Source organism: Sturnus vulgaris, chromosome 1 (assembly GCF_052056855.1).
Source record: "Sturnus vulgaris isolate bStuVul1 chromosome 1, bStuVul1.hap1, whole genome shotgun sequence".
NCBI classification, from domain to species: Eukaryota; Metazoa; Chordata; class Aves; order Passeriformes; family Sturnidae; genus Sturnus; species Sturnus vulgaris.
This window is the reverse complement of record NC_142243.1, coordinates 49,187,748-49,198,005: the sequence shown is the minus strand read 5'-3', so window position 1 is coordinate 49,198,005 and position 10,258 is coordinate 49,187,748. Positions and strand designations below refer to the sequence as shown.

Sequence of the window (10,258 nt, the reverse complement as noted above, 5' to 3'; positions counted from 1 at the left end):
AAGAGCAAGCAGCGCGCTGGGGAGTGTGGAGTGGGCGGTGACCCCTCACGTTCCCCAGCACGCTGCTTGCTCTTTCTATATCAAATAAAACAATCTAAATTTTGCTGAGTATAGACACTTTTGTCTCTCATTTATAACAATTTGGTGCCGAAACCCGGGATGTCCTTGGAGCCCTGAGAGGCACTGCAATTTCGGGGAGGCGCCCCACTACTGTGGCCCCGGTTCGTCAGTGATTCTCGGGACCCATCGACGTACCGCACTATATAGACTGAGCAAGGAAAATCTCCCCGGAAGACCGCGGCAAAATCACCTGTAATTCTCGTGCACGAAGACCCAGACAGGAGCATCGAACTGTAAGTATCTGTCTGGTTTGGTGGGAATGACTGTGTGCTTGCCTGAATGGGACGTGGCCTTTGCTGCGAAGCGAGAGCGGAGTCCTTCTATCCGCATTTCCAGCATCCCGCGAGGGACCTGGCCGGTGACCGGACGAAGCGAGTGAGCACAAAGGGAGAGACTGCTTTACTTGTCCTAGCCCAGGTAGAGGCTAGGTCCTTCCCATCCTAGCCCAGGTAGAGGCTAGGTCCTTCCCATCCTAGTCCAGGCAAAGGCAGGACCCGGGAAGGGGGAGGGGGGGAAAAGAAAAGCAGATTGCAACACACCAGTCACGGAGGGAGAAGGGAAAAGCTGCTTTTCCCATCCCAGCCCAGGTAGAGGCAGGTTCCAGTCCATCCTGACACAAGGAGAGGTGGGGGTTCAGGCGGAACACATCGGGGAGTACAAACACCTGAAGACGGTCCCTTGAGGTAAAAATGGGACAAAGAGGGAGTAAGATTCTGAGTCCCAGGGACCCACAAAAAGGTTCAAGTTCATTTGGTCCACAAGGAGACTGGGAAAATAAAGACGAAACAAGTAGGTTGCCAAAAACGCCACCAGGCAGCCCTTTGGGAGTAATATTAAGATGTTGGGACACAGGGGCGGTATACAGAGGAAAAAGTAAAGAAAAATTGATTCAATATTGCATGGTGGAATGGACCAGAGAAATGATCCATAAAGATAACCTATACTGGCCCATGTTCGGATCATTTGAGGGTTGGGTTTGTCAGGCATTAAACACATATGTGGCTCATAAAGAGCCATTTAACAGAGAGGAATGTGAGTATGCTGCCCTGTGAGCAGCATAGTCCAAGCCATCCTTGATATATACTTTAAAAGAAAAAGAGGATGAAGATAAAAAAAAAAAAAAAAAAAGAGGTTACCTAGGAACCCCTCGATAATCTCCCACCTCCGTATAATACAGAAAATACAGGGGACCCCCCCACGCACCCACTTCTCCTCCTGGTACTCCCATAGCTCTAAGAACTCGCTCCAGTCAAAGGAATACCAGGAGAGATAGTATCACCAGAGAGGAGGGAAACCACGAAAACCCCCACCAAAACAAAGAAATGAAGCAGGAAATAATTCACCAAGGCGAACCTGCTTTTATTGTAACAAGAAAGGTCATATAAAGAAAAATTATAAAAAACGGATACGGGATGAAAAAATGTTCCAGGAGGATGAATAGGGGTGTCAGGGGCTGTATGCATTAAGGACCATACTATCCAAAGAGCCCTTGATAAAATTAAGGGTTGGTCCCCAAGGAAAAGAGGTGGAATTTTTAGTAAATACAGGAGCCGAAAAATCCACAATTAAACACCTACCAAAAGAGTGTAAACCTAGTAGAAAAAGAGCACTTGTAGTTGGAGCAAAAGATGAACCATTTCGGGTCTCTATTATTAAAATTGTGCAAATTGAGACCCAAACCAAAATGGAATTAAAAAATCTGCTGTTACTGCCAGAGGCAGAAAATAATTTATTGGAGAGGAATTTAATAATAGCATTGAATTTGAAAATTGAAGTATCCCAAAAGCAGCTTAAAATTTTTGCTTTAACCCAAAAGGACGAGGAGCAAATACGCCCTAAGGTGTGGTACACCCCTGGAGAAATAAGGAAGTGTGATAGGTTGACTTAGGAAGAAGATTCTTCCTAAGGGAATTTCCTCTGTGGGGGTTGGGATACCTGCAACAGCCAATTGGAGAAAGTTAGTTCGCTCCGTGAACACTCATTTTGAGGAAGGTAATCCAGAACTGACTCTCTTTGTTTTCCGGCGGCTGAGCAGGTAACATCAACCCGAGCTTCCCCCTCCCCCATGCGGGGGGGGGGGGAGGCTCGGGAGGCCGCTTGGGCCCCGTTTGCCAACGAGGGGGACCCAATGGCCGGAGGGAGAAAAAGTTGTGTGATAAGACCTTCACAGCTTCCTCCTCCACGGGCCTGCGGCTCTGGTGTGGGGGGAGGCCGACTCTTGCTGCTGCCGGACGGGCCGGGCCTGCCCGGGTGGCCATGAGCAGTGTGGGGCTGCAGCCCAGCCCCAGAAAGGCTGATTGACATCTCAGCTGCCCCCCCAGCGCGGCCTGAGCCTGGCCCAACTCTTGTAGTTGTGTTAAACTTTAACTCTTTAGTGTTCAGATAAGATTTGCAAAGCCTCCAGCCTTTCCTTTGAATATGAAAGGGAATAAGAAGATTTCTAAAGTCAGTGATGTAAGAGCTAAGGTTTTAAGATGGAAGGAGAATGAGAAGATGCTGAAATGGCTGAAAATCTTTTTGTGAAATTGTAGGAATGAACTGATGTACTGAATATTCCTATAAACCATGGAAAGAGACATGGGGGGATGGAAATGTTCCATTTAATAGATGATTTGACTAAAGAGCACCTGTGTTGAGAATTTCTGTCCTGAGAAAAGAAGGGGATTTTGGTTTTCTGAAGATGAAGCCTGAGCAGAGAAAAAGGAGACAGAGAGAATCTTTGCGGTTGAACATTTCATTCTTAAAAGTAATACCCCATGGAGCAGACATGGCCCACATCTACAGCTTTGGGACGGCTGTAGAGTTGGGAGGAGCGTCACGGTTGCAGGTTCCCGGGCGGATGCAAATCGTGAAAGATAAAACCACAAGAGAACTGGTTTTTTTCCTTCTTGTAGGAAAAATCCCTACAACTTCAACAAGAAGAAGCTTCTCTCTCCAGGAGTGAACTGAGAAAGACTACATTGGGCACTGACTGAAGTATTTGTTATATGTTTGTTTTGTTGTTATGAAGATTGGGAGAGGGAGGGAAGGAGTGATCTAAAAAAATCTTATTCTGAAATTTTTTTTTCCCTCTCTTTTTGTTTGTGTAGTTAATAAATTTTCTTTTATACTCTCTCAAGTTTTAGGCCTGCCTTGCTCTTTTGCTCCTGGTTCTGTCTCACAACAAGAAAAATAAGTTTATTCAAATTGGCAACTCAAACTCAAGACATTAATTTGGTGCGTTGTCCGGGAAAGTCAAAATTAAGCCAAGACAGGAAGTTAAAAATGAAACCTATCAAAGTGAAAATCACTGATCCCGATTTACCTATCCGAGTTCATCAATATCCAATATCACTGGAAGGGAGACGGGGCCTTAAGCCTCTCATAGAAAACCTTTTGCAACAGGGGGCTTTAGAACCATGTATGTCCTCACATAATACTCCTATTCTGCCCGTCAGAAAGACAGACAGGAATTACAGATTGGTACAGGATTCGAGGGCTATAAATCAGCGAACTGTTACCAAATTTCCCGTAGTAGCAAACCCTTACACTCTTTTAAACCAGTTGTCCCCTGACTACACTTGGTATAGTGTAATAGATCTAAAAGATGCCTTCTGGGCATGCCCATTAGAGGAAAAAAGTAGAGATTACTTTGCCTTTGAATGGAAAGATCCTGATAAGGGCAGAAAACAACAACTGGATTGGACAGTATTGCCTCAGGGCTTCACAGAATCCCCCAATCTCTTTGGACAAGCCCTAGAAGAATTAATGCAGTCTTTTAAGTCACCAAAAGAGGTGTGATTGTAGCCTGTTCATTAAAAAAAAAAAAAATAAAAAAAAAGTCCATATTGTACTAAGTTGTAGTGGTGTCATTCCTATGGTGGGTATCCCCCATTAGCATTATGTGTCCAGTGTAAAAGAAATTAATGTAAAGAAACTATTAAGGTACTTAATACCCTATCAGCACAAGGAGAAGTTGAAATTAATGATCATAACTGGTGGGAGTTATTTGAGAATGAAATAAGGAAAAAGAAGAGAGCCAGAGCAGAAGTATTGGCAAGAAAGTGCCGGAAAGGGTTGCGTATACCGTGCTGTTACTGCTGTACCTCGTACTAGAATGTTAAAGCTAAAAGCTGGAACAAAATTAAAAAACACTACCAAAAGAGAAAAACAAAGTGGAAGACCCCAGGACATATTCCCTGCTGCTGAGAAGATTAAACAAACCTCGGCTACTGGAAGCAACCCTGTAGGCCTTGAGGGAGGCAGAGGGATGAAAATGGTCATGGGAGTCATCCTATTGCTAATGATAAAAGGAAATAGTGCTGAGGCTTGTTCCAAGTGTTACCAGACAATTAGGTTACAGCAGATGCATGGTATCCACCCTTGCCTTCCATACACATATCAATTTGGCCTGCTATAATAAACACAGCTTAGAAACTTGCACTATTATGGGAAGAAGTTACTGGGTAGCCACAAATTTAGGAAAAGGAGGGTGGGCTCCATCAGCATGCCAAAGTTGTCCAGTAGGAGAGACATACCTCTGCTTCACAAAAGAAGGTATGTAGGGATATTCAGATCAGAAAGGAGTGCAAGATCACTACAAGAAGGAATTTATAAAAAAAAATTATAACTAAAATATTCAAAGAAACAAGAACAAACCGTGGGGGAAATTTTAACTTGTATGAAAAAATAAAACAACAACTCAGCTAACGGGACTTACCCACCATGGGAAAAAATTTATTTGTAAAATTAAGAAATTACTACTGAACTTAACTCACTATTAAATCTGTAGAGGAATGCAGATGACTGAACAATGGCCAAGGAAGTAGGAAGAGAAGAATTAAGGCCAAAACAGTTGTTACAGTGAAATCAAACAAAGATATCGAAAAGGAATGTATAAGAAGTTTAATAATTCTGAATGCTGCTTAGAAATTAATGATAATAGTAAAGTAATTACTAAAATTGCAAAAGAAAAAAATAAAACGAATAGCCCATGTACCTGTACAAACCTGGAACTCTATGCTTAATAATAATTAGTGAAATAACCTGTTAGGGGGAGCTTGGTAGAAAAAATTAAGGTTTATGTTAACATGTGCATTATTAAGACTACTGTTCATCCCTTGTCCCATGCTTCATTCAACTAATCCAGTCGGTGGTTCAAGGAATGCAAGTTGCTACAATACCAATAGACCCTGAGAAAGCAACAAAATTAGTGGCAGTAGATGTATTAAATCTAGTACAAGAAGTACTGACAAAATTTGAAACCAGAACACGAATCAATGGAATAAAAAAGAGAAGTGGGGAAATTGTGACAATTGATAAAAGATTCGTGTTAATCACAAAAGCATTAGGGTTTGTATAAACCAGAATACTAAGCTCTAAAGTGAAGCATGGACACTAGATAAAGGAAATTATATGATTAAATAATTCTGTTTAAAATCACCTTGTTATGTTATGTTATATTATATTATGTTGTATTATGTTACATTATAATATGTTATGTTTTTCAAATAAGTTGTATCGGCTACCAGCTTGCAAAATCGGACTTCCCAAAAAGCCCTTCCTGCCTTTGTCTGATCAATACTGCCTATCCCAAAAACCAGACTCCCAGAACTTCTCTGGTGGTTATCTACAAAGACCAGACCTCCAGAACTTCCCTGGTGCTCATCTACAAGGATCAGATGGCTATCTGTGACTGATTATCGCCCAAAACCTTTGTGAATTTGTGAACAACGAGTAACCACAGTATAAGAAGAGGCTGCAAACCGAGGTTCAGTGGAACGTGGAGTGGGTGGTGACCCCTCACGTTCCCCAGCACGCTGCTTGCTCTTTCTATATCAAATAAAACAATCTAAATTTTGCTGAATATAGACACTTTTGTCTCTCATTTATAATAAATTTTAAAAAGGGGGGGTTGTGGAGAGGGCTTACAACTGGTCTGTGAGCCAGAGGGAGTTAATTGATAAGGTTTACTTCTGAAAATAATTTTACCAAGGTCGTTGGTATGGAGACTGAGAAGAGAAGAAGATAAGGAAGAAAAAACATGCAGCTGGGTGTTGTGGTTTGCTATTTCCCCTTGTTATAGCTTTGTTCTCCCCTTTCGTTAAGAATGGTTTCTCCCTGTGTTGCACCCCTCTTTTTTGGTCTGTTCCAGGTTGCCCCTTCATGCCTTAGTTGTGTCAATTACCCCTAAACCCTGCCTTTTCTTCCAGACCTTTCCCTGTCGATCACCTTAGCCCAAGCCCACTCAGTTGTCAATCCCCCCTGGCCATGCCTGTTGTTCTGGAAAGTTCTAAGTCAGTTACATGTTCTGTGTTATATGCTTGAATGCTGTATATTGAACCCCGCCTATGTTTTCTCCCATTGGTTTATTGTATCTGAAGTCCCTCCCATTGTTACACCCCTAAGTTCTCCCTATTGGTCTATGTATGGTATCCTCCCACGGGGGAGGTATTTAAGATCGTGTGGAGCTATTCTTTTCGCCTTTCTCAGTATTCACCCCTTGACTCCAGTTGTCCCCCTACCCATTCCTCCAATAAACCCTTGGAACCCTGAAAGGACCCTCTCGACTCTTTACTTCTTCCCAACACTGACAATCGCTACTAAGGCTCAGTGCCTTACCCTCATCCAGGGTTCCAAGAAACTCTGGGAGAGGGCCACTCTTGTCGCTTCCCCCGCCTCACCAGCTAGTTGGGTGACCAACACACGAGTGGACTAAGGCAGGTGGTGTCAGTTGGGAAAAGTAGTTTTAGAAAGGTTTTGTGAAAAACAGAGGTGGAGATGGTTTTACACCAATGAATGTTATGTTGATCTATTGTAACCAATGAACAAAGTGTAAACTTTATAGAGTGTATAAAAGACAGCTGGCTGTTGTAATAAACGGGATTTTAGCCTTCTGAGATGTAGTGTGTCCTTTTGTATGTTGTGTCTGCCCCAACAGCAACAAAATGGGACTTTGCATCTTTAAGAAACAAGTGACAATTAAAGAGTGAATGTACAACTTAATCACAGGGTGAGAAGGAAGGAATTGAGGTTTTAAATAGTTTTTACTCTGAGAGCCACTCATCACTGGCACTGGACAAAGCAGTTCCATCACTGTTGCATCTGCTGTCCTCCCTCACCTGTCTTGCTGCAATATTTAGAGGGGTGAGGCTGAAGAGAAGTTTGGCTGAGAGTAAAAATGGATGCTGCCCAAAGGAAAAGAAAACAAATGAACCACGACTTTCCAAACTCATTTCCTCATGGTCTCAAGCACTATTCTGCAAGATACCAGAAAGATACAGAAATAGGTCTGAAGGAACTATCTGCACCTCCATCTTAATGTACCTTGCTATCATATGTCCAGTACCTGGAATACTTGGCTCATAATTCTATAAATCCATTTATCTAGGTGTCTCTAGCTTGACACAGTGTTTGCCCTGCCAAGACTTTGAGAATGCTGCTTGCAGTCCAGGAATTTTCCACTTTCAGGAAACACAAAATATTGACTTAGGGGTCCTCTTTGGCATGGGCTATTTTAATTGTCAAAAAAGATGAGGCGCATAAGCTGTTTTTCAATAAACTTGAGGACAGCTAAGAATTGTTCATCCCAGTACGATCTGGGCCCACGTCTTCATCTGAAGACCACTGAAGATTTTAGCAGTAAGAGCAGGGAGACAAGTGGTAGAGCACTAATGGACTCAGCTCTGGCTTGCAGGGAGAGCAACATCTACCTTTGCATCCCCTGTACCTCCTGTACTGGCTGGCACCTTCATAGCAGGAACAGCCAAGTGGCATATTCTGCAGCTCCCAATCTGTCACAAAACCTGGCAGCAGCCCTGCAGCAGTTCTCATCTACTCAACTGTGCCAGGCAGCAACAAGGGCTCTGACAAGTCCCACTCATCTTTCCCTGTTTTGGTGGCAGAAACCTCAAAAAATGTGGCTTTCGTGTGAGAAACCTCTGAGAGTGGGGATGAACAAGCTGAGGCCCCTCTGATGCTCAAAGCCCCTCAACAACCCCTTCCCACAGCCAAGTCTTGGATTGCTTGGCTGAGATGGCTTTGTTGGGTTCCTTCCCCACCAGCACCATTTCAGCCCTCCGTACCTGGGATCATCCTACTGCAGCTCTTTAGACACCAGGGAAAACTGAACATGCTACCAAAACACAGAACAGGACCACAGAAATGATTAGAGGATGGAACACTTCTCCTTTGAGGAAAGGCTGCAAGACTTGGGGTGGTTCAGTGTGCAGAAGGCCCTGGGGAGACCTTACTGAGACCTTTCAATGCTTCAAAAGCATTCTAAGAAAGATGGGGACACATTTTTTATCAGGGCCTATGAAAAATGGGAAATGCTTTTAAATCAAGAGAGGATCTGTTCGGATTAGGTCTAAGGAAGAAACTGTTTATAAGAAGAGTGAAGAAAAATGGGAAGCAGTGATCCAGAGACGTCCTAGGTGCCCCATCCCTGGAAACATTCAAGGTCAGGTCCGACAGGGCTCTGAGCAACCTAATCTACTTCCAGATGTCCCTGCTCATAGTGGGGAAGTTGGATTACATGACCTTTAAAGGTCTCTTCCAACTCAAAGTATTCTATGATTCTACTCAGTTTTCTCTTGAAAACCACCCAGACTGGGCATTAATATGAGTGGAATCCATCTAATGGCTTTGAGTTTTGCTGATGAGAAAACAGATCCATTGGACGCCTGTTTCACTTGCAGCTGCCTCACATTGTACCTGCAGAAGTTGCTCAGCAGACCGTTGAGAGTCCTCATCAGTCTGCACGCAGCAGTTCAGAACAGGAACACAGCAGACAGTTGCTCAGCATTCTACAGCTTTGGTAGCTCTCTTAGCTATGAGATTCCCGGCTTAGAGAAAAAGAAAGCACAAGACTCCTCCTGATTCTTTCGTATCCCTAAGTGCTCACACAGACCCCATTTCTTAAGCTCCAGCCTCCAGTGGCAATTTCTTCCCCATCAGAGGGTTAGAGATGATTTTTCTGCACGAACAAAAAGAGCCTACAAAATAGCAGACACAGCTATTCTGATATGCAAATTATCTTGCCTTGTCAGCTGATTTCATGGGCTGACCCACTTAGTAGGAACTATGTCAGCCAAAAGCACATTTTCATGCCCTGAGGATTGACTTTACAGGCTTTGCAGGCTCTTTTAAAGCATTAATTTGGTCTAACCACATTATTTCCAGGCGTTGTTGCATACAATTCATCTCTGAAGTGCTCACTCGTCTCTAAAGCACAGCTTCCCTGAAAAAAGGTTGTCAAATTTTTTGCTAAAAATGGTAACCAGATGTCAAAAAGGAAATCCATCAACTTATTCCTTCTTAAAGGAAGAGAAACATTTGGAACCTCAGTTCAACACAGACACATTAGTTACATCCACAAATATTTTATGATGAAAATGGCTACTCAGGCAGACAGGAGCCACTTGCAACTGTCTTTCATCAGACTCCAAATTCTCAATCAGCTTCATTTCCATGGTCAAAGAAAAACTTTAAATGGTCTAATCAGAAAAAGGAATATGGTAACTCTCTAGTTAATATCCCTTCGGTAACTCTCTGCTACTTTTAATACTCAAGTGAATGCATTTATGAAGCTAATCCCTGTGCTAAAACATACTTTTAGAAAAGGATTTGGTAATGAAAAATTAAGGCATTCCTAGAACCAGAGGAACTTCCTAAAAGACTCAGGTAATTGGCACTGGTGCAAGACTGAAAAGGGTTCCGTGCCTGCAGATGCGGTTGAAATGCTTTTCATACAAATTATCCAGTTCAAAAAACTTACCACTGAACATTTCTTGTCAGAGACAAAACTCAAAAACAGTTCAAAAAATGCAAGAGAAATTTGAAGCATCACTGAAGGCCAAAATGAGACATTTTTTAACTGGAATGTGACACTCCTGAGGTTCTCCCACTGATGCAACCAAAACTACCCCAGATGCTGATTTGCTCCAAGGACAATTTTTGGTAGATGGGCCTTGGTTGAACTAGTGAAGCTGACGTGAATGTGATTTAGTCTAATGGGAGACAGAGCATGGGACAGATTAGAGAGACAGTAACATCTGCTAGTATTTGCACCTTACCTTGAGAAGAATTTCCTTTGAGTAAGGTGGCTCACCTTGCAGCATTTCTATCACCACAATGCCAAGGGATCAAATATCTACTT

The 10,258-nt window shown here is 42.9% G+C and overlaps 1 long non-coding RNA gene across 1 annotated transcript; it reads left to right on the top strand.

Annotated features, from left to right (window-relative positions):
- The first annotated feature begins 49 nt into the window (after window positions 1-49).
- Window positions 50-5,973, top strand: LOC148225198 (uncharacterized). The gene is made up of 2 exons (XR_015804265.1): window positions 50-353; window positions 3,015-5,973. It is a non-coding gene; the product is annotated as an uncharacterized LOC148225198 (long non-coding RNA).
- The last annotated feature ends 4,285 nt before the right edge of the window (window positions 5,974-10,258 follow it).